A 22,735-nucleotide genomic window follows, 5' to 3' on the forward strand; every position below is an offset into this window, starting at 1 on the left:
TTGTGGCCTAAGTTGAAATGTTCAAAACTCTCCAAACTCATCAATAAACTCCTCTGCAACAGACAAGATCAATATTCAAAAACGAAACATCTGCAAATGCTGGGAAATCATGAACAAAAACAGAAATTGCTGGAAAGAATTCAGCAGATCTGGTAGCACCTGTGGAGAGTGAACCATTGGGTCCAGCGACCGGTCAGGGGACCAGCTGCAGCTGACCATTCTGCCTTTTTTGTAACACTCTCTGGAACAGGTTCTGGTGCGAGGGGAATGAGATTGTCAATAACAACTGAGAAAATAGGAGGACATGCTCAATCAGAATAAAACCCATTTTGGTCTTTCACTTTTAATTCAACTGCAAAAATTATTCATTATCATTTCAGAAATAAGATAATAGGCCAGAAATCAACTCTTCATGTCATTGGGTCTGAGAAAATGTTAATTCTGACCTGGTCCAGCCTACAAGTGAATCCAGACATTGAATAACGTGGTTGACTCTGAACCATCTCTTGGGCAGATAGAATGGATGACAAATGCTGCCCCAGCACGTGATGCCATGATCCCACGAACAAACAAAACAAATCCAATAGCTGTGGTTACTTGGGAACTCTCCGGTGTTCTTGGAAGAGGATGAATGGGAAGGTTTATGGGGTAAAGGCAGAAGAATAGCATTCAGTGAGGTGATCCTTTGGTGAGCTGATGAGCCAATCAGCCTCCTTTTGCACAGTAACATTTCTGTGAATATTTCATTCTGAGCCATCTAAGGAAATATCAGGGCAGGGTTTGTAAAGAGGTCAGATTGAATGAGTGTCTCAGTGAGCACAAGTGAGACACAGGTACGGAGAGGTTTTGGGATAGATTAAATTATATTTTATACATTTGCATAGTTATCAACATTACAGCAGTTAAAACTGGGACTCTAATTAGAGCAGCAAATAAATCTTAAACAGTTACGCAGCTAAAGGGGATGCTGGGTAAAGATACTGTAGTTAGCGATTATTTTATTCCAGGCACACCAGCCTAGGAGCACATCCTTCCTGTATCTATCCTCTGGAGCTCTTGAAGATTTTTGTTCCTTTGAAGGGTTTCATGTTTAGATACTCCAGAGAAGACAGCTTCAAGCTCCTCAATCTCTCCTGCCAGGGCAATGCTGCTGTTAGAATTCAATTCACTGGTGCATGTTACTGGCTGCTTCATGGACTGGAACTGACAACTGACACTGAAAGGTTACTGTATAAAATATCTTCAATGGTATTGCCAGACGTGAGTGGTTTTAGGAAAATGACCTTGGCTTACAGGCATTGAGTGCCAGAGCACTTCCTGTTGTGGGGCATCCTGTTTAGATTCAATCTATTGATAACTATTCGAACTGACTTGCACTGGCTCCGTCAAAGTGGTCAGAGCATTATGGCTGTCATCGAAGTGGTAACAAACTTCTCATGGGTTAAAAATCATAAAAGATAGAGTAGTCTGAATTGCAGAACTGCACACAGTAATCTAGCTAGGATCCCGCTGGGCCTCTGTATATCGCACTGACGACAGCAGTTTCCAGCCGTCTTCCGCTTTTTTGTAGCAAGTACCTTCGCGGATGACATCAAAAGACGTTCGCTGTTACTGTGTGATACTCTACCAATGGAAACAGCTCGATCACTGGAGGCAGCTCAGTCCGCTGGGACGGGTTAATTTCTGCAGTGTGTCCTGTGGATCATATACAGTACATTTTATCATTCAGATCATACAGAGTGAGAGTGCTCGAAAAGGCCAATTGGTCACTCGTACCTGTGTCAGCTCGGGAGTTACAAAATATGGGTTAAAGTGGAAACACTGGGGATTGGATCATGTTTCAAGTATTTACGTGAGGCAGGAAGCAGTGAAAGATACACTGTGAAGCGATGTCTTCTTTCTAATTTACCTGTTATTGTGCCTGCATTGAAGTTGCTTTGCTCCTTCTGCGTATCTTTTACAGTCTGGGTGATGTGATGCATTTGTATTGACCCACCTTCTGGCAGAATTTTCCACTTCACTTCAGCCCGCCCTAACTTCGCTGTCTGATACCATTCCCGTTGTCTGGGTGTTAAGCGCTCGTCTCAGACACAGACTACCCTCACCCAAAATAAACGCAAAACTCAGACACACTGTGATCACTGCAATATACCGGACAATAAAGTGGACAGCTCGAACTGACAACTGGAAGCGGCAGAGACAGGCCACTATAAATGCCGGAAGAAACAGCACAGAAGCGCGTCACAGGAGGCTCCCAAGCACTGAGGATGTCACCGAGACGAAACGTTTGCAAGACAAATTCCCAGCTCGGCGAACAGAACCACAACAGGGACTCTATTCTCTTCTCATGAGGTAGAATGTACTTATTTCAATGTGTTGTGGATCTGTGGAATTCCCTATTCAAAATGCGGTGGATGCTAGGACAATGAGCCAATTAAATGAAGAGATACAGATGTTTAATTTGCAATGAGATGAAGGGTGAGAGAGCAGGCTGGAAAATCCAGCTGAGACCGATGTGAGCTCAATTATCACCGTATTTAATGGTGGGGCTGGTTCTCCAGTGCCCAGTGCTTATTTTCTTACGGTAATAACTGGAAAGCTGAATCCAAAACTCACAACTTTCACCAAAGGAGATTTTCGGAAAATGACAGATAGTCAAGTGCATTTACATACCAAGCTTAGATAGTGAGGAAGTGTGTAGGAGATAATGATTTTGCAATTTTAAACTCAGGGAAGACAGTGATTTATGGTTTTAGACTGTGTGGTACATTCACACCGTCCAGAATACTCTGTTGTGATTACCTATCCTGTACTTTATTACAAAGCCAAGGTCTCTGGCAATGAAAACCAAAACACCCAGGAAACATCGCCTCCCCTCGTAATCTGATAAAAGAATTCTGAGAAGTCTGGTTGAACTTAGAACACAGATGGAAAGCTGGAAGATTAGATCCACTACCAAGATCCAGTGCTTAAACAAAAGGAGACTACAATAGGATGAGGCAGGAGTTGGCTAATGGAGACTGGAAACAAAGACTTTATGGTGGGAAAGTTGACGGACAGTGCCAGAATATCAAAGCAATTTTTCGAAGTGCTCAGCAAAAGTATATATCAGGGAAAAGGAAGGACTGTAGGAAAAGGAATAATCTGCCGTGGGTGGCTCAGGAAATAAGGGAGTCTATCAAAATGAAATAAAATGCATAAATATTGGCAAAGACCAAGGAGATTAGAAAAACTTTAAAGATCAACAGAAAACGAGATGGAATTGGCGGAGAAAAGTGATTAATACCTGTCCCTTGGGCTGGAATAGCAGTTTACACTGCTAGAGGGGAACCTATTGTGTGTGGAATATCTGGCCTCTGTAATTGCTGAAGTACTTAACTGTTACATTTGAGATAATCTTGATCAAGTTAAAAATCACAGCACACTCCAAAGGCTTGTACTTCCAAATAATCCTGTTGGATTACAACTTGGTGATGTGTGGTTTTTAACTTTGTCCACCCCACCACCGGCTCCTCGACATCAGAATCCTGAGAGATACCCCACTGAAACTGAAGCGCCTGTCAGATACTTGAGGGAGTCACAGGGGTGTGGGGGAAGGGTGTGTGGTTTACCCACAAAGTGCTGAACTGAACTAGACTTTCTAACTGCCGTTGCCATGGAGATAATACTGAGAGACAGTCTCTATTCAACGTCCCAAACCACAAAGGTATAAGAATGGGAGCTGTACATCAGACAGGCGGGGAGTTACCTGATGCTGTCTGGAGGTATTTTGTATGTACACTATCCAGGTATCTGCCATGTCTCATCAATAAAGACTCAAAGTAGACCTCTCACAGTTCTGTGCCGAGTTATTCCTATCCAGCAGGGTTCAGGAATATGAGAACACAGCAGTCAGCCTTCACAGTGGAGTATACGAAGAACATGGCAGTAATTGATAAGGAGACTAAGGAAGGTGAGGACCGAGATAATAACAATTATCGTGAAAGAGTTAGAGCTGGGTAAGTTAATGGAGCTAAAGGGACACAAGTCTCATTGCCCTGATGGAATACATCCCAGGATACCAACAGAGTTAGTGGGAGAAATAGCAAATGCACTTAGAATTGTAGAATCTTACAGCAGAGATAGGCCCGTTGGCCCAAACTGGCCCATGCCGACCAGAATGTCCATCCACGCTAACGCCATTTCCCTGCACTTGCCCATTTGCTTCTGACCCTTTCCTATCCATGTATTTGTCCAAATGTCTTTTACCTGTTGTGAGTGTTCCTGCCTGAACCACTTCCACTGGCAGCTCATTCCATATACATACCACCCTCTGTGTAAAACAGTTGCCCCTCAGCTTCCCTTTTATTCTTTCTCCTCTAACCTTAAACTGATCTAATCAAGCCGTCCAATCCTTGAGTTCCTGCGAAAAGGACTGAGTGCATTCACCTTATCCATGCCTCTCATGGTCTTATACACTTCCAGAAAAGAATCCACTCAGTTTCCTCTGCTCTAAACGTAAAATCCTCACTTGTCCAACCTCACCCTATAACTCAGACCCCTAAGCTCTGGCAACATTCTTGCAAATTGTTCTGCACTTTTTGCCGTTTCATAACAGAAAAATACATTACATTCATCATATTCTCACTATTTCCCCACGGTGCTGGAAACGACGTGACAATGCAAATGGATTACAATCCATGATCGAGAATGAACTCCTTGACAACAATCCCGTTTTCATAGTGTTTCCCATGGTGCAGGTATCCTTGTGTCTTTCTGGTTGTATGGTTAATTCTCACAGATACATTTGGAGCTGAAAAGAGTCTGAGATGATAGACTTAGCTTACTATTGATTTTTGTCTGGATTGATGGGCTCTCATTATCTGCTGCGAAATTGATATTGCCGACGGGCACATCCCAGCAGCTGTGCGAGTCGGAGAGTGATCATGGAACCCTTTTCATGTGACTTGGCATCTGTTGTTATGCAGGAGAGCACAGTTGGAAATGCAAGAAAATGGCGCACGCGGCCCGCTGGTTGTGTGGCCGAGCGGTCTCAGGCGCTGGATACAAATTCCACTCTTGAACAGGGCGTGGGTTCGAATCCCACCACTGCCATTTGTGCAGATCAACTCCAGCGCTGCAGCATGTTAAAATGCTGCTTCTGTCCCCACTGTATTGATGTGATGTGGTGAGCATGGACGAGATACACCGAAGTATCTGTTTCCACGCGATGTCCCCCAAGAACGTTGTGTTGCTTATACGTGCTTTAAAGGACTAGTTTTTAGCGGAGCTTGCCGTCGCAGTGTGTGTCACAATCCTTTACTGTGTTCGACTGCTCACGGGAAAGGTAGTATTGCGAAACACTGCAGAAAGGAACGACTTCCTTACTTTTGCTCCGACTGACCATACTCTGTGAAATTTTCCCAGATCCTCAGTTAAGGACTTTTGCAGCTGGAAGTTTCCTCAGAAACCCTGTTAACTCGTAAAGTATTGAGCGAATCGCAAAACAGAAAGCATTTAACACGGAACACAAACAAAGCTGGCATACCTAATGCATTTTCAGACACAGAGATGCATGAATGCTAAATGTGAGACAGTCCGAGGGCATGATTTATAAAGTAATCTCACAACTAACAACAGGACAATTCCAAACTACTCTTTCAAACATACTGCAGCCTTAGGGAACCACCACTTCCCAGACAATACTGAAAAGAGAGAAAGAAAGAACCTAATAAGAATGCGCCATAAAAAGTGAATTTCACCAATCACAGTCTCGATTAGATTACCTTTCCCTTCCGATGTCACCAGGACGGAAACTAAGGAAATGGGAGAAATTCAACAACATATCACATCGAAATTCGTTGGAACGATTTTCCCATTGGCCAAAAAACCAAAGAACGACGAGTCGAGTCACCCCAGGACTTGGTTTCACAACAGCGATGAAATAACGGTCTCCATTCGGTTCCAGTACGAGCTCAACTTGCCTGGAACAGCACAGCTGCTTGCGATTTTCTGCGCGGGAGGCGAACACGATCATGACAGACAGAGACACTTTTAAACATTCGGCACTATCCCACACCACAGTTAATTCCACGGGAAGCAAAGCCATTTTACTTTTGTTTTCAACATCAATACAGTGGGGACAGAAACAGCATTTTAACATGCTGCAGCGTTGGAGTTGATCTGCAGAAATGGCAGTGGTGGGATTTGAACCCACGCCCCTTTCGAGACAGGAATCTGGATTCAGCGCCTTAGACCGCTCGGCCACACTACCAGCCGGGCGCGCGCGCCATTTTTTGCATTTCAAACTGTGCTCTCCTGCATAACAACAGATGCCAAGTCACACGAAAAGGGTTCCATGATCCCTCTCCGACTCGCACAGCTGCTGCGATGTGCCCGTCTACAATATCAATTTCGCAGCAGATAATGAGAGCCCATCAATCCAGACAAAAATCAATGGTAAGCTGAGTCTATCTTCTCAGACTCTTTTCAGCTCCAAATGTATCTGTGAGAATATATGTTCGGTTATGATTTGGTCAAATAACCACGAGCTGCTTGACATTACTGCAATTTCGATTCTTGCTTTGCTAAATGATTTCACCCATTGCTTGAAACAGGACAAGTTTCACGTTTACACGGAACATGAAGCACACCGGACTACAGGGAAAATGCACAAAGCCGTGTTCCACATCATACCGTGCAGCATAATTTCAGTCACTGTGTCTGTTTTGCGGAATAAGAGTCCCAAACAATGTTCTCCACCCTAAAACCGGAGGTCGCATTCCTATTCGAGAGCGACAGATCACATTGTGAGAACGCTCTGACCTCGGGGCCAGTTCGAGATGACACTTTCATTGCCTTTTACCTTAACCGTGCAATTTGCTGCAGAGATGTTCACTCCTGGACATCAGCCACATGGATAGCAACTGAGTTGGAAACCTGTGTGGGAATCGATGAGAAGCGACTCAATAAATTTTGCTCAATTCCATGGTGCTTATTAGAAATGCATTTTCTGTTCACCTCAATCTAAAAGGCAGTTTCTCAACATAGTAACAAAGTCAAAAGGTAATTACCTCACCCCACCCCCACTCCGGAAGAGGTGCTAACTGCCCTTGATTGCTTTTTGTTCTCGATGTGAAGAGCTCTCACGCCTCTGAGTCACCTTCACGTGTCTGGTTGCTGAGTGAGTCACAAAGAAGGAGTTTCTCCAGAGCTGCAACTGCCTGACTTCCCCACTCGACTTCGCCGTTTACATTTTCCTGCTCCTCAGTGATTTCAAGAAAACCAAATGGATGCGATGTCATTCTGTAACCTCTCTGTCGATTCCTCCGTTTCAGTTCCAACGTGGCTTAGGTCTCGGGGCGCACCTTAATACTAGCGACACCATGAAAGCACAGGTCCAGAGGTTCCTCTGAGAGTGTAATTTCTTTCATTGCTGTTGCTGATTGAAAGAGCCACTCAAGTGCGAACTGCTCCAAAACATGATTCAGGACCTCTGGTGCCAATTCTCGTACGTTGAATAACGACAGACAGCTTCCAAACGAGGCCTTTCAGAGACGCCTTTGGGGGACATTTAACAGACAGACAAGTTCAGGAATCCGTGGTGCACTGTGACACCAGCGCATCGGCTTCTTCCCTGTCTTTGAACCGAGCCGCCTGCGCAAGGAATGCAAATGCGGTACTGCTTTTCGTAGAAGAATCAGAAGGGGGTAACTACACTCTCAAACAGAATTGCATATGATCAGAACCAGTTTGGATAAAAACTTTACAATTCTTTGCACAGTCATTAAATGGAATTGCATTACATTTCACTACGCGAGCAGATTTGTTCAAGCAACTTCGGAGGCAGGTTTGCAGATGGGCAAGCAAGCAAGAAAGCACCGTTCTTGTCCATGTAAAAGGTTGCCGATGAAGAACAAAGCAGTTTCTGCCCAGTTTCGAACTGGGGACCTTTCGCGTGTGAGGCGAACGTGATGTCCACTACACTACAGAAACAAGCCGCAGCCGCCCGTCCGGCAGCTCAGGCGCAACCAGCACTGAAAGTTGAAGCCATTCTTCGTTTCACCTTTCTGTTTCCAATAGCTCGTTGTTGTCCAGCGTAATTGACATCTTCAAAACATAAAAAAAAGACACGTGAAATTGATGATAAAATATAGACAAGGATGTGGTCAATGTTTGGACCGTAGGGCGAGGTCGACTAGGCTGGGACGACTTTCCCTGCAGCGTAACGACTGCGACATGATCTAATGGAAGGGTTGGAAACTGAGTATTTACGTGTTTTACCCAAGTTGGGGTGAGTTGAAAACTCGAGAGCATAGGTTTAAGGTGAGTGGGCTGAAATTGACAAAGGACCTGAGGCACATTTCCCACACAGAATGTTGTGCGTGTATCGAATGAGCTACCAGAGGAAGCGGAGGAGGCTCAGAAAATTGCATGAGTTTCTGGATAGGATGGGTTGAGAGGGTTTGGGGCCAAATACTGGGGAACCGGACTTGTTTATATTTGGCTATGTGCTGAGCATGGACGAGATACACCGAAGGATCTGTTTCCACGCGGTGTCCCCCAAAAACGTTGTGTTGCTTACACCTGCTTTAAAGGATTACTTTTTAGCGGAGCTTGCCGTCGCAGTCTGTGGCACAATCCTTTACTGTGTTCGATGCTCACGGGAAAGGTAGTATTGCGAAACACTGCAGAAAGGAACGACTTCCTTACTTTTGCTCCGACTGACCATACTCTGTGAAATTTTCCCAGATCCTCAGTTAAGGACTTTTGCAGCTGGAAGTTTCCTCAGAAACGCTGTTAACTCGTAAAGTATTGAGCGAATCGCAAAACAGAAAGCATTTAACACGGAACACAAACAAAGCTGGCATACCTAATGCATTTTCAGACACAGAGATGCATGAATGCTAAATGTGGGACAGTCCGAGGGCATGATTTATAAAGTAATCTCACAAATGGGAGAAATTCAACAACATATCACATCGAAATTCGTTGGAACGATTTTCCCATTGGCCGAAAAACCAAATAACGACGAGTCGAGTCACCCAGGGACTTTGTTTCACAACAGCGATGAAATACCGGTCTCCATTCGGTTCCAGTACAAGCTCAACTTGCCTGGAACAGCACAGCTGCTTGCGATTTTCTGCGCGGGAGGCGAACACGATCATGACAGACAGAGACACTTTGAAATATTCGGCACTATCCCACACCACAGTTAATTCCCCGGGAAGCAAAGCCATTTTACTTTTGTTTTCAACATCAATACAGTGGGGACAGAAACAGCATTTTAACAAGCTGCAGCGTTGGAGTTGATCTGCAGAAATGGCAGTGGTGGGATCCGAACCCACGCCCCTTTCGAGACTGGAACCTGGATCCAGCGCCTTAGACCGCTCGGCCACACTACCAGCCGGCCGCGCGCACCATTTTCTTGCGTTTCCAACTGTGCTCTCCTGCATAACAACAGATGCCAAGTCACATGAAAATGGTTCCATGATCCCTCTCCGACTCGCACAGCTGCTGGGATGTGCCCGTCTACAATATCAATTTCGCAGCAGATAATGAGAGCCCATCAATCCAGACAAAACTCAATGGTAAGCTGAGTCTATCTTCTCAGACTCCTTTCAGCTCCAAATGTATCTGTGAGAATATATGTTCGGTTATGATTTGGTCAAATAACCACGAGCTGCTTGACATTACTGCAATTTCGATTCTTGCTTTGCTAAATGATTTCACCCATTGCTTGAAACAGGGCAAGTTTCACGTTTACACGGAACATGAAGCACACCGGACTACAGGGAAAATGCACAAAGCCGTGTTCCACATCATACCGTGCAGCGTAATTTCAGTCACTGTGCCTGTTTTGCAGAAAAAGAGTCCCAAACAATGTTCTCCACCCTAAAACCGGAGGTCGCATTCCAATCCGAGAGCGACAGATCGCATTGTGACGATGCTCTGACCTCGGAGCCAGTTCTAGATGCCACTTTCCTTGCCTTTTACCCTAACCGTGCAATTTGCTGCAGAGATGTTCACTCCTGGACATCAGCCACATGGATAGCAACTGAGTTGGAAACCTATGTGGGAATCGACGAGAAGCGACTCAATAAATTTTGCTCAATTCCATGGTGCTTATTAGAAATGCAGTTTCTGTTCACTTCAATCTAAAAGGCAGTTTCTCAACATAGTAACAAAGTCAAAAGGTAATTACCTCACCCCACCCCCACTCCGGAAGAGGTGCTAACTGCCCTTGATTGCTTTTTGTTCTCGATGTGAAGAGCTCTCACGCCTCTGAGTCACCTTCACGTGTCTGGTTGCTGAGTGAGTCACAAAGAAGGAGTTTCTCCAGAGCTGCAACTGCCTGACTTCCCCACTCGACTTCCCCGTTTACATTTTCCTGCTCCTCAGTGATTTCAAGAATACCAAATGGATGCGATGTCATTCTGTAACCTCTCTGTCGATTCCTCCGTTTCAGTTCCAACGTGGCTTAGGTCTCGGGGCGCACCTTAATACGAGCGACACCATGAAATCACAGGTCCAGAGGTTCCTCTGAGAGTGTAATTTCTTTCATTGCTGTTGCTGATTGAAAGAGCCACTCAAGTGCGAACTGCTCCAAAACATGATTCAGGACCTCTGGTGCCAATTCTCGTACGTTGAATAACGACAGACAGCTTCCAAACGAGGCCTTTCAGAGACGCCTTTGGGGGACATTTAACAGACAGACAAGTTCAGGAATCCGTGGTGCACTGTGACACCAGCGCATCAGCTTCTTCCCTGTCTTTGAACCGAGCCGCCTGCGCAAGGAATGCAAATGCGGTACTGCTTTTCGTAGAAGAATCAGAAGGGGGTAACTACACTCTCAAACAGAATTGCATATGATCAGAACCAGTTTGGATAAAAACTTTACATTTCTTTGCACAGTCATTAAATGGAATTGCATTACATTTCACTACGCGAGCAGATTTGTTCAAGCAACTTCGAAGGCAGGTTTGCAGATGGGAAAGCAAGCAAGAAAGCACCGTTCTTGCCCATGTAAAAGGCTGCCGTTGAAGAACAAAGCAGTTTCTGCCCAGTTTCGAACTGGGGACCTTTCGCGAGCGAGGCGAACGTGATGACCACTACACTACAGAAACAAGCCGCAACCGCCCGACTGGCAGCTCAGGGGCATCCAGCACTGAAAGTTGAAGCCATTCTTCGTTTCACCTTTCTGTTTCCAATAGCTCGTTGTTGTCCAGCGTAATTGACATCTTCAAAACATTAAAAAAAAGACACGTGAAATTGATGATAAAACATAGACAAGGATGTGGTCAATGTTTGGACCGTAGGGCGAGGTGGACTAGGCTGGGACGACTTTCCCTGCAGCGTAACGACTGCGACATGATCTAATGGAAGGGTTGGAAACTGAGTATTTACGTGTTTTACCCAAGTTGGGGTGAGTTGAAAACTCGAGAGCATAGGTTTAAGGTGAGTGGGCTGAAATTGACAAAGGACCTGAGGCACATTTCCCACACAGAATGTTGTGCGTGTATCGAATGAGCTACCAGAGGAAGCGGAGGAGGCTCAGAAAATTGCATGAGTTTCTGGATAGGATGGGTTGAGAGGGTTTGGGGCCAAATACTGGGGAACCGGACTTGTTTATATTTGGCTATGTGCTGAGCATGGACGAGATACACCGAAGGATCTGTTTCCACGCGGTGTCCCCCAAAAACGTTGTGTTGCTTACACCTGCTTTAAAGGATTACTTTTTAGCGGAGCTTGCCGTCGCAGTCTGTGGCACAATCCTTTACTGTGTTCGATGCTCACGGGAAAGGTAGTATTGCGAAACACTGCAGAAAGGAACGACTTCCTTACTTTTGCTCCGACTGACCATACTCTGTGAAATTTTCCCAGATCCTCAGTTAAGGACTTTTGCAGCTGGAAGTTTCCTCAGAAACGCTGTTAACTCGTAAAGTATTGAGCGAATCGCAAAACAGAAAGCATTTAACACGGAACACAAACAAAGCTGGCATACCTAATGCATTTTCAGACACAGAGATGCATGAATGCTAAATGTGAGACAGTCCGAGGGCATGATTTATAAAGTAATCTCACAAATGGGAGAAATTCAACAACATATCACATCGAAATTCGTTGGAACGATTTTCCCATTGGCCGAAAAACCAAATAACGACGAGTCGAGTCACCCAGGGACTTTGTTTCACAACAGCGATGAAATACCGGTCTCCATTCGGTTCCAGTACAAGCTCAACTTGCCTGGAACAGCACAGCTGCTTGCGATTTTCTGCGCGGGAGGCGAACACGATCATGACAGACAGAGACACTTTGAAATATTCGGCACTATCCCACACCACAGTTAATTCCCCGGGAAGCAAAGCCATTTTACTTTTGTTTTCAACATCAATACAGTGGGGACAGAAACAGCATTTTAACAAGCTGCAGCGTTGGAGTTGATCTGCAGAAATGGCAGTGGTGGGATCCGAACCCACGCCCCTTTCGAGACTGGAACCTGGATCCAGCGCCTTAGACCGCTCGGCCACACTACCAGCCGGCCGCGCGCACCATTTTCTTGCGTTTCCAACTGTGCTCTCCTGCATAACAACAGATGCCAAGTCACATGAAAATGGTTCCATGATCCCTCTCCGACTCGCACAGCTGCTGGGATGTGCCCGTCTACAATATCAATTTCGCAGCAGATAATGAGAGCCCATCAATCCAGACAAAACTCAATGGTAAGCTGAGTCTATCTTCTCAGACTCCTTTCAGCTCCAAATGTATCTGTGAGAATATATGTTCGGTTATGATTTGGTCAAATAACCACGAGCTGCTTGACATTACTGCAATTTCGATTCTTGCTTTGCTAAATGATTTCACCCATTGCTTGAAACAGGGCAAGTTTCACGTTTACACGGAACATGAAGCACACCGGACTACAGGGAAAATGCACAAAGCCGTGTTCCACATCATATCGTGCAGCGTAATTTCAGTCACTGTGCCTGTTTTGCAGAAAAAGAGTCCCAAACAATGTTCTCCACCCTAAAACCGGAGGTCGCATTCCAATCCGAGAACGACAGATTACATTGTGAGGATGCTCTGACCTCGGAGCCTGTTCGAGATGACACTTTCCGTGCCTTTTACCCTAACCGTGCAATTTGCTGCAGAGATGTTCACTCCTGGACATCAGCCACATGGATAGCAACTGAGTTGGAAACCTGTGTGGGAATCGACGAGAAGCGACTCAATAAATTTTGCTCAATTCCATGGTGCTTATTAGAAATGCAGTTTCTGTTCACTACAATCTAAAAGGCAGTTTCTCAACATAGTAACAAAGTCAAAAGGTAATTACCTCACCCCACCCCCACTCCGGAAGAGGTGCTAACTGCCCTTGATTGCTTTTTGTTCTCGATGTGAAGAGCTCTCACGCCTCTGAGTCACCTTCACGTGTCTGGTTGCTGAGTGAGTCACAAAGAAGGAGTTTCTCCAGAGCTGCAACTGCCTGACTTCCCCACTCGACTTCCCCGTTTACATTTTCCTGCTCCTCAGTGATTTCAAGAATACCAAATGGATGCGATGTCATTCTGTAACCTCTCTGTCGATTCCTCCGTTTCAGTTCCAACGTGGCTTAGGTCTCTGGCGCACCTTAATACTAGCGACACCATGAAAGCACAGGTCCAGAGTTTCCTCTGAGAGTGTAATGTCTTTCATTGCTGTTGCTGATTGAAACAGCCACTCAAGTGCGAACTGCTCCAAAACATGATTCAGGACCTCTGGTGCCAATTCTCGTACGTTGAATAACGACAGACAGCTTCCAAACGAGGCCTTTCAGAGACGCCTTTGGGGGACATTTAACAGACAGACAAGTTCAGGAATCCGTGGTGCACTGTGACACCAGCGCATCAGCTTCTTCCCTGTCTTTGAACCGAGCCGCCTGCGCAAGGAATGCAAATGCGGTACTGCTTTTCGTAGAAGAATCAGAAGGGGGTAACTACACTCTCAAACAGAATTGCATATGATCAGAACCAGTTTGGATAAAAACTTTACATTTCTTTGCACAGTCATTAAATGGAATTGCATTACATTTCACTACGCGAGCAGATTTGTTCAAGCAACTTCGAAGGCAGGTTTGCAGATGGGAAAGCAAGCAAGAAAGCACCGTTCTTGCCCATGTAAAAGGCTGCCGTTGAAGAACAAAGCAGTTTCTGCCCAGTTTCGAACTGGGGACCTTTCGCGAGCGAGGCGAACGTGATGACCACTACACTACAGAAACAAGCCGCAACCGCCCGACTGGCAGCTCAGGGGCATCCAGCACTGAAAGTTGAAGCCATTCTTCGTTTCACCTTTCTGTTTCCAATAGCTCGTTGTTGTCCAGCGTAATTGACATCTTCAAAACATTAAAAAAAAGACACGTGAAATTGATGATAAAACATAGACAAGGATGTGGTCAATGTTTGGACCGTAGGGCGAGGTGGACTAGGCTGGGACGACTTTCCCTGCAGCGTAACGACTGCGACATGATCTAATGGAAGGGTTGGAAACTGAGTATTTACGTGTTTTACCCAAGTTGGGGTGAGTTGAAAACTCGAGAGCATAGGTTTAAGGTGAGTGGGCTGAAATTGACAAAGGACCTGAGGCACATTTCCCACACAGAAGGTTGTGCGTGTATGGAATGAGCTACCAGAGGAAGCGGAGGAGGCTCAGAAAATTGCATGAGTTTCTGGATAGGATGGGTTGAGAGGGTTTGGGGCCAAATACTGGGGAACCGGACTTGTTTATATTTGGCTATGTGCTGAGCATGGACGAGATACACCGAAGGATCTGTTTCCACGCGGTGTCCCCCAAAAACGTTGTGTTGCTTACACCTGCTTTAAAGGATTACTTTTTAGCGGAGCTTGCCGTCGCAGTCTGTGGCACAATCCTTTACTGTGTTCGATGCTCACGGGAAAGGTAGTATTGCGAAACACTGCAGAAAGGAACGACTTCCTTACTTTTGCTCCGACTGACCATACTCTGTGAAATTTTCCCAGATCCTCAGTTAAGGACTTTTGCAGCTGGAAGTTTCCTCAGAAACGCTGTTAACTCGTAAAGTATTGAGCGAATCGCAAAACAGAAAGCATTTAACACGGAACACAAACAAAGCTGGCATACCTAATGCATTTTCAGACACAGAGATGCATGAATGCTAAATGTGGGACAGTCCGAGGGCATGATTTATAAAGTAATCTCACAAATGGGAGAAATTCAACAACATATCACATCGAAATTCGTTGGAACGATTTTCCCATTGGCCGAAAAACCAAATAACGACGAGTCGAGTCACCCAGGGACTTTGTTTCACAACAGCGATGAAATACCGGTCTCCATTCGGTTCCAGTACAAGCTCAACTTGCCTGGAACAGCACAGCTGCTTGCGATTTTCTGCGCGGGAGGCGAACACGATCATGACAGACAGAGACACTTTGAAATATTCGGCACTATCCCACACCACAGTTAATTCCCCGGGAAGCAAAGCCATTTTACTTTTGTTTTCAACATCAATACAGTGGGGACAGAAACAGCATTTTAACAAGCTGCAGCGTTGGAGTTGATCTGCAGAAATGGCAGTGGTGGGATCCGAACCCACGCCCCTTTCGAGACTGGAACCTGGATCCAGCGCCTTAGACCGCTCGGCCACACTACCAGCCGGCCGCGCGCACCATTTTCTTGCGTTTCCAACTGTGCTCTCCTGCATAACAACAGATGCCAAGTCACATGAAAATGGTTCCATGATCCCTCTCCGACTCGCACAGCTGCTGGGATGTGCCCGTCTACAATATCAATTTCGCAGCAGATAATGAGAGCCCATCAATCCAGACAAAACTCAATGGTAAGCTGAGTCTATCTTCTCAGACTCCTTTCAGCTCCAAATGTATCTGTGAGAATATATGTTCGGTTATGATTTGGTCAAATAACCACGAGCTGCTTGACATTACTGCAATTTCGATTCTTGCTTTTCTAAATTCCCGCCTGAGGCGACTGACTGTGTGGAGTTTGCAGGTTCTCCCCGTGTCTGCGTGGGTTTCCTCCGGGTGCTCCGGTTTCCTCCCACAGTCCAAAGATGTGCAGGTCAGGTGAATTGGCCATGCTAAATTGCCCGTAGTGTTAGGTAAGGGGTAGATGTAGATGTCGGGGTAGGGGTAGGGGTAGGGGTATGGGTGGGTTACGCTTCGGTGGGGCGGTGTGGACTTGTTGGGCCGAAGGGCCTGTTTCCACACTGTAAGTAATCTAATCTAATCTAATCTAATCTAAATGATTTCACCCATTGCTTGAAACAGGGCAAGTTTCACGTTTACACGGAACATGAAGCACACCGGACTACAGGGAAAATGCACAAAGCCGTGTTCCACATCATACCGTGCAGCGTAATTTCAGTCACTGTGCCTGTTTTGCAGAAAAAGAGTCCCAAACAATGTACTCCACCCTAAAACCGGAGGTCGCATTCCAATCCGAGAACGACAGATTACATTGTGACGATGCTCTGACCTCGGAGCCAGTTCGAGATGACACTTTCCTTGCCTTTTACCTTAACCGTGCAATTTGCTGCAGAGATGTTCACTCCTGGACATCAGCCACATGGATAGCAACTGAGTTGGAAACCTGTGTGGGAATCGACGAGAAGCGACTCAATAAATTTTGCTCAATTCCATGGTGCTTATTAGAAATGCAGTTTCTGTTCACTTCAATCTAAAAGGCAGTTTCTCAACATAGTAACAAAGTCAAAAGGTAATTACCTCACCCCACCCCCACTCCGGAAGAGGTGCTAACTGCCCTTGATTGCTTTTTGTTCACGATGTGAAGAGCTCTCACGCCTCTGAGTCACCTTCACGTGTCTGGTTGCTGAGTGAGTCACAAAGAAGGAGTTTCTCCAGAGCTGCAACTGCCTGACTTCCCCACTCGACTTCCCCGTTTACATTTTCCTGCTCCTCAGTGATTTCAAGAATACCAAATGGATGCGATGTCATTCTGTAACCTCTCTGTCGATTCCTCCGTTTCAGTTCCAACGTGGCTTAGGTCTCGGGGCGCACCTTAATACGAGCGACACCATGAAATCACAGGTCCAGAGGTTCCTCTGAGAGTGTAATTTCTGTCATTGCTGTTGCTGATTGAAACAGCCACTCAAGTGCGAACTGCTCCAAAACATGATTCAGGACCTCTGGTGCCAATTCTCGTACGTTGAATAACGACAGACAGCTTCCAAACGAGGCCTTTCAGAGACGCCTTTGGGGGACATTTAACAGACAGACAAGTTCAGGAATCCGTGGTGCACTGTGACACCAGCGCATCAGCTTCTTCCCTGTCTTTGAACCGAGCCGCCTGCGCAAGGAATGCAAATGCGGTACTGCTTTTCGTAGAAGAATCAGAAGGGGGTAACTACACTCTCAAACAGAATTGCATATGATCAGAACCAGTTTGGATAAAAACTTTACATTTCTTTGCACAGTCATTAAATGGAATTGCATTACATTTCACTACGCGAGCAGATTTGTTCAAGCAACTTCGAAGGCAGGTTTGCAGATGGGAAAGCAAGCAAGAAAGCACCGTTCTTGCCCATGTAAAAGGCTGCCGTTGAAGAACAAAGCAGTTTCTGCCCAGTTTCGAACTGGGGACCTTTCGCGTGCGAGGCGAACGTGATGACCACTACACTACAGAAACAAGCCGCAACCGCACGTCTGGCAGCTCAGGGGCATCCAGCACTGAAAGTTGAAGCCATTCTTCGTTTCACCTTTCTGTTTCCAATAGCTCGTTGTTGTCCAGCGTAATTGACATCTTCAAAACATTAAAAAAAAGACACGTGAAATTGATGATAAAACATAGACAAGGATGTGGTCAATGTTTGGACCGTAGGGCGAGGTGGACTAGGCTGGGACGACTTTCCCTGCAGCGTAACGACTGCGACATGATCTAATGGAAGGGTTGGAAACTGAGTATTTACGTGTTTTACCCAAGTTGGGGTGAGTTGAAAACTCGAGAGCATAGGTTTAAGGTGAGTGGGCTGAAATTGACAAAGGACCTGAGGCACATTTCCCACACAGAATGTTGTGCGTGTATCGAATGAGCTACCAGAGGAAGCGGAGGAGGCTCAGAAAATTGCATGAGTTTCTGGATAGGATGGGTTGAGAGGGTTTGGGGCCAAATACTGGGGAACCGGACTTGTTTATATTTGGCTATGTGCTGAGCATGGACGAGATACACCGAAGGATCTGTTTCCACGCGGTGTCCCCCAAAAACGTTGTGTTGCTTACACCTGCTTTAAAGGATTACTTTTTAGCGGAGCTTGCCGTCGCAGTCTGTGGCACAATCCTTTACTGTGTTCGATGCTCACGGGAAAGGTAGTATTGCGAAACACTGCAGAAAGGAACGACTTCCTTACTTTTGCTCCGACTGACCATACTCTGTGAAATTTTCCCAGATCCTCAGTTAAGGACTTTTGCAGCTGGAAGTTTCCTCAGAAACGCTGTTAACTCGTAAAGTATTGAGCGAATCGCAAAACAGAAAGCATTTAACACGGAACACAAACAAAGCTGGCATACCTAATGCATTTTCAGACACAGAGATGCATGAATGCTAAATGTGAGACAGTCCGAGGGCATGATTTATAAAGTAATCTCACAAATGGGAGAAATTCAACAACATATCACATCGAAATTCGTTGGAACGATTTTCCCATTGGCCGAAAAACCAAATAACGACGAGTCGAGTCACCCAGGGACTTTGTTTCACAACAGCGATGAAATACCGGTCTCCATTCGGTTCCAGTACAAGCTCAACTTGCCTGGAACAGCACAGCTGCTTGCGATTTTCTGCGCGGGAGGCGAACACGATCATGACAGACAGAGACACTTTGAAATATTCGGCACTATCCCACACCACAGTTAATTCCCCGGGAAGCAAAGCCATTTTACTTTTGTTTTCAACATCAATACAGTGGGGACAGAAACAGCATTTTAACAAGCTGCAGCGTTGGAGTTGATCTGCAGAAATGGCAGTGGTGGGATCCGAACCCACGCCCCTTTCGAGACTGGAACCTGGATCCAGCGCCTTAGACCGCTCGGCCACACTACCAGCCGGCCGCGCGCACCATTTTCTTGCGTTTCCAACTGTGCTCTCCTGCATAACAACAGATGCCAAGTCACATGAAAATGGTTCCATGATCCCTCTCCGACTCGCACAGCTGCTGGGATGTGCCCGTCTACAATATCAATTTCGCAGCAGATAATGAGAGCCCATCAATCCAGACAAAACTCAATGGTAAGCTGAGTCTATCTTCTCAGACTCCTTTCAGCTCCAAATGTATCTGTGAGAATATATGTTCGGTTATGATTTGGTCAAATAACCACGAGCTGCTTGACATTACTGCAATTTCGATTCTTGCTTTGCTAAATGATTTCACCCATTGCTTGAAACAGGGCAAGTTTCACGTTTACACGGAACATGAAGCACACCGGACTACAGGGAAAATGCACAAAGCCGTGTTCCACATCATACCGTGCAGCGTAATTTCAGTCACTGTGCCTGTTTTGCAGAAAAAGAGTCCCAAACAATGTACTCCACCCTAAAACCGGAGGTCGCATTCCTATTCGAGAACGACAGATTACATTGTGAGGATGCTCTGACCTCGGAGCCAGTTCTAGATGCCACTTTCCTTGCCTTTTACCCTAACCGTGCAATTTGCTGCAGAGATGTTCACTCCTGGACATCAGCCACATGGATAGCAACTGAGTTGGAAACCTGTGTGGGAATCGACGAGAAGCGACTCAATAAATTTTGCTCAATTCCATGGTGCTTATTAGAAATGCAGTTTCTGTTCACTACAATCTAAAAGGCAGTTTCTCAACATAGTAACAAAGTCAAAAGGTAATTACCTCACCCCACCCCCACTCCGGAAGAGGTGCTAACTGCCCTTGATTGCTTTTTGTTCTCGATGTGAAGAGCTCTCACGCCTCTGAGTCACCTTCACGTGTCTGGTTGCTGAGTGAGTCACAAAGAAGGAGTTTCTCCAGAGCTGCAACTGCCTGACTTCCCCACTCGACTTCCCCGTTTACATTTTCCTGCTCCTCAGTGATTTCAAGAATACCAAATGGATGCGATGTCATTCTGTAACCTCTCTGTCGATTCCTCCGTTTCAGTTCCAACGTGGCTTAGGTCTCGGGGCGCACCTTAATACTAGCGACACCATGAAAGCACAGGTCCAGAGGTTCCTCTGAGAGTGTAATTTCTTTCATTGCTGTTGCTGATTGAAAGAGCCACTCAAGTGCGAACTGCTCCAAAACATGATTCAGGACCTCTGGTGCCAATTCTCGTACGTTGAATAACGACAGACAGCTTCCAAACGAGGCCTTTCAGAGACGCCTTTGGGGGACATTTAACAGACAGACAAGTTCAGGAATCCGTGGTGCACTGTGACACCAGCGCATCAGCTTCTTCCCTGTCTTTGAACCGAGCCGCCTGCGCAAGGAATGCAAATGCGGTACTGCTTTTCGTAGAAGAATCAGAAGGGGGTAACTACACTCTCAAACAGAATTGCATATGATCAGAACCAGTTTGGATAAAAACTTTACATTTCTTTGCACAGTCATTAAATGGAATTGCATTACATTTCACTACGCGAGCAGATTTGTTCAAGCAACTTCGAAGGCAGGTTTGCAGATGGGAAAGCAAGCAAGAAAGCACCGTTCTTGCCCATGTAAAAGGCTGCCGTTGAAGAACAAAGCAGTTTCTGCCCAGTTTCGAACTGGGGACCTTTCGCGTGCGAGGCGAACGTGATGACCACTACACTACAGAAACAAGCCGCAACCGCACGTCTGGCAGCTCAGGGGCATCCAGCACTGAAAGTTGAAGCCATTCTTCGTTTCACCTTTCTGTTTCCAATAGCTCGTTGTTGTCCAGCGTAATTGACATCTTCAAAACATTAAAAAAAAGACACGTGAAATTGATGATAAAACATAGACAAGGATGTGGTCAATGTTTGGACCGTAGGGCGAGGTGGACTAGGCTGGGACGACTTTCCCTGCAGCGTAACGACTGCGACATGATCTAATGGAAGGGTTGGAAACTGAGTATTTACGTGTTTTACCCAAGTTGGGGTGAGTTGAAAACTCGAGAGCATAGGTTTAAGGTGAGTGGGCTGAAATTGACAAAGGACCTGAGGCACATTTCCCACACAGAATGTTGTGCGTGTATCGAATGAGCTACCAGAGGAAGCGGAGGAGGCTCAGAAAATTGCATGAGTTTCTGGATAGGATGGGTTGAGAGGGTTTGGGGCCAAATACTGGGGAACCGGACTTGTTTATATTTGGCTATGTGCTGAGCATGGACGAGATACACCGAAGGATCTGTTTCCACGCGGTGTCCCCCAAAAACGTTGTGTTGCTTACACCTGCTTTAAAGGATTACTTTTTAGCGGAGCTTGCCGTCGCAGTCTGTGGCACAATCCTTTACTGTGTTCGATGCTCACGGGAAAGGTAGTATTGCGAAACACTGCAGAAAGGAACGACTTCCTTACTTTTGCTCCGACTGACCATACTCTGTGAAATTTTCCCAGATCCTCAGTTAAGGACTTTTGCAGCTGGAAGTTTCCTCAGAAACGCTGTTAACTCGTAAAGTATTGAGCGAATCGCAAAACAGAAAGCATTTAACACGGAACACAAACAAAGCTGGCATACCTAATGCATTTTCAGACACAGAGATGCATGAATGCTAAATGTGAGACAGTCCGAGGGCATGATTTATAAAGTAATCTCACAAATGGGAGAAATTCAACAACATATCACATCGAAATTCGTTGGAACGATTTTCCCATTGGTCGAAAAACCAAATAACGACGAGTCGAGTCACCCAGGGACTTTGTTTCACAACAGCGATGAAATACCGGTCTCCATTCGGTTCCAGTACAAGCTCAACTTGCCTGGAACAGCACAGCTGCTTGCGATTTTCTGCGCGGGAGGCGAACACGATCATGACAGACAGAGACACTTTGAAATATTCGGCACTATCCCACACCACAGTTAATTCCCCGGGAAGCAAAGCCATTTTACTTTTGTTTTCAACATCAATACAGTGGGGACAGAAACAGCATTTTAACAAGCTGCAGCGTTGGAGTTGATCTGCAGAAATGGCAGTGGTGGGATCCGAACCCACGCCCCTTTCGAGACTGGAACCTGGATCCAGCGCCTTAGACCGCTCGGCCACACTACCAGCCGGCCGCGCGCACCATTTTCTTGCGTTTCCAACTGTGCTCTCCTGCATAACAACAGATGCCAAGTCACATGAAAATGGTTCCATGATCCCTCTCCGACTCGCACAGCTGCTGGGATGTGCCCGTCTACAATATCAATTTCGCAGCAGATAATGAGAGCCCATCAATCCAGACAAAACTCAATGGTAAGCTGAGTCTATCTTCTCAGACTCCTTTCAGCTCCAAATGTATCTGTGAGAATATATGTTCGGTTATGATTTGGTCAAATAACCACGAGCTGCTTGACATTACTGCAATTTCGATTCTTGCTTTGCTAAATGATTTCACCCATTGCTTGAAACAGGGCAAGTTTCACGTTTACACGGAACATGAAGCACACCGGACTACAGGGAAAATGCACAAAGCCGTGTTCCACATCATACCGTGCAGCGTAATTTCAGTCACTGTGCCTGTTTTGCAGAAAAAGAGTCCCAAACAATGTACTCCACCCTAAAACCGGAGGTCGCATTCCTATTCGAGAACGACAGATTACAT

At 45.9% G+C, this 22,735-nt stretch overlaps 10 non-coding genes across 10 annotated transcripts; all 10 read right to left on the reverse strand.

Moving 5' to 3' along the window:
- Positions 1-7,901: 7,901 nt before the first annotated feature.
- On the reverse strand, positions 7,902-7,974 carry trnav-cac (transfer RNA valine (anticodon CAC)). The gene has a single exon. It is a non-coding gene; the product is annotated as a tRNA-Val (tRNA).
- A 1,327-nt stretch (positions 7,975-9,301) lies between these two features.
- trnal-cag (transfer RNA leucine (anticodon CAG)) lies at positions 9,302-9,383 on the reverse strand. The gene has a single exon. It is a non-coding gene; the product is annotated as a tRNA-Leu (tRNA).
- A 1,649-nt stretch (positions 9,384-11,032) lies between these two features.
- Positions 11,033-11,105, reverse strand: trnaa-cgc (transfer RNA alanine (anticodon CGC)). The gene has a single exon. It is a non-coding gene; the product is annotated as a tRNA-Ala (tRNA).
- A 1,328-nt stretch (positions 11,106-12,433) lies between these two features.
- On the reverse strand, positions 12,434-12,515 carry trnal-cag (transfer RNA leucine (anticodon CAG)). Its single transcript has one exon. It is a non-coding gene; the product is annotated as a tRNA-Leu (tRNA).
- A 1,648-nt stretch (positions 12,516-14,163) lies between these two features.
- On the reverse strand, positions 14,164-14,236 carry trnaa-cgc (transfer RNA alanine (anticodon CGC)). The gene has a single exon. It is a non-coding gene; the product is annotated as a tRNA-Ala (tRNA).
- Positions 14,237-15,564: 1,328 nt separating this feature from the next.
- trnal-cag (transfer RNA leucine (anticodon CAG)) lies at positions 15,565-15,646 on the reverse strand. The gene has a single exon. It is a non-coding gene; the product is annotated as a tRNA-Leu (tRNA).
- A 1,939-nt stretch (positions 15,647-17,585) lies between these two features.
- Positions 17,586-17,658, reverse strand: trnaa-cgc (transfer RNA alanine (anticodon CGC)). The gene has a single exon. It is a non-coding gene; the product is annotated as a tRNA-Ala (tRNA).
- A 1,328-nt stretch (positions 17,659-18,986) lies between these two features.
- Positions 18,987-19,068, reverse strand: trnal-cag (transfer RNA leucine (anticodon CAG)). The gene has a single exon. It is a non-coding gene; the product is annotated as a tRNA-Leu (tRNA).
- Positions 19,069-20,717: 1,649 nt separating this feature from the next.
- trnaa-cgc (transfer RNA alanine (anticodon CGC)) lies at positions 20,718-20,790 on the reverse strand. The gene has a single exon. It is a non-coding gene; the product is annotated as a tRNA-Ala (tRNA).
- Positions 20,791-22,118: 1,328 nt separating this feature from the next.
- On the reverse strand, positions 22,119-22,200 carry trnal-cag (transfer RNA leucine (anticodon CAG)). The gene has a single exon. It is a non-coding gene; the product is annotated as a tRNA-Leu (tRNA).
- Positions 22,201-22,735: the final 535 nt, after the last annotated feature.

Source organism: Chiloscyllium punctatum, chromosome 13 (genome assembly GCF_047496795.1).
Source record: "Chiloscyllium punctatum isolate Juve2018m chromosome 13, sChiPun1.3, whole genome shotgun sequence".
Taxonomy (NCBI): Eukaryota; Metazoa; Chordata; class Chondrichthyes; order Orectolobiformes; family Hemiscylliidae; genus Chiloscyllium; species Chiloscyllium punctatum.